Source organism: Pinus tabuliformis, chromosome 4_1 (genome assembly GCF_031772625.1).
Source record: "Pinus tabuliformis cultivar Carrire ecotype Pingquan chromosome 4_1, CPIR1, whole genome shotgun sequence".
NCBI lineage: Eukaryota > Viridiplantae > Streptophyta > Pinopsida > Pinales > Pinaceae > Pinus > Pinus tabuliformis.
Genome location: NC_142303.1, coordinates 406,280,218 through 406,281,895, shown reverse-complemented (window position 1 = coordinate 406,281,895; position 1,678 = coordinate 406,280,218).

Genomic DNA, 1,678 nt, shown 5'->3' with positions numbered 1-1,678 from the left:
AAAGGAGTTGGCACCTGATCCTGTACTCAGCCTTGTGGGCATACTGAACATCGATAAGGAATGCAACCGGGTTTACACCCTTTCAACTGGTGTATGGCCTAGATGCAATCTTACCAGTTTAGTGTGAAATCTCGTCCCTCAAACTCACAATCGACCTTCTCCCCGGAACTTCAGAAGAGGAGGCTCGTTTCTTGGAACTAATCCAATTGGATGAAACCCATCGTGATGCCACTTTGGCTAATGAAGCCCATAAGAAACGATTCAAGGCGCAGTTCGACAAGAATGTCAAACACCATGTCTTCTCAGAAGGTGACTTGGTCTTACTTTACGACCAGGAATCCGATAAATTGGGAGCAGGTAAATTCAAGTCTTTGTGGATGGGCCACTATATTTTTAAACGTGTATTAGCAAATGGGTCCTACGAGTTAGTGGGTTATGACGGGGTTTCACTGGCGCAACCCCGTAACGGGTTGTACCTTAAGCATTACTACGCGTGATTTAGTGTAGTAACCCCTATGCTTTTGTTACATTTTTGTTTTCACTAAGGGTAATTGTTTTGGTCAAGTAATCCACTTTTTACATTTGTTGCAGATGTCGAACCTATTGGAATCATTTTTTGGATATGCCGACGGAGCGAGTCGTAGTTCGCGGAACCTATCTTCTATGGCCTGGGCCATTTTTTATCCAAGCGGCGAGTTAGTAAGTTTCAGAGGGGTATGTATTGGTCGGTCAACAAATAACATCGCTGAATATAGTGCGTTGATAGAACTCCTCTCTGATGCCATCACACATGGCATATGCCAACTTGTCGTCAGGCTAGACTCACAACTCGTCATCCTACAACTCACTGGTATCTACTCCATCCGAAATCCAGCTATATATCGCATGTTCCTAAGGGTCAAGATTTTGGAAAGGCAGTTTGATTCTATTCAATATCAGCATATTTCCAGAAATTTAAACACATTAACAGACTCATTGGCAAATTATGTGTTAGATAGACATTTGCAACATTTATAAAAAGAAGCATTTCATCAATATTTGCATCAGGATCATGTAACTTAACCAAAATAAAACTCCAAAAATCCAAAATATATATATAACTGTTTATGGTTTACACATAATGTTCTGTAACCAAGACAAAATTGATCAGATGACCCAAAACTCAAAACGCTAAGGGGCACCCTAGTCTAATGATGCTGGTGATAACAAGTCACCGCCTGTGTAATCATGCATAAAAGCCTAGTCCATCAACTCGGCACGTCGGTAGTATGTCGCTGCAACCTCAGAGGAAAATCGTCAATCCTCACGTCTGGAATACCAAGAGTGAGGCCCTTGACCTGATCCTGCAATGCTAAAAGAGTCTCGGCCACATCAAGGTCGTGAAGGATAGCCCTTCCCACAGCCTCTCCTGCTGGAGCGGTAGCTAGCACTCTCAGGCATACTACTGGCCGAATTGGTCCAACATCTGCATGAGCACATGAATTTTGATTAGTCTTGATAGAAGAAATCACAAGAACATTATAAAAAGAAATGATAAACAGAGATATGGTTAGAGAATTTACCGATGGCACCCCATTGTTCGCCAGCCAGCAGCACAAAATCCGGGTCACCCTAGAAATCTATATCAACATATGGATACTCAGAAAAAACCATCTCCTGAAGATTGAACCACTCGAAG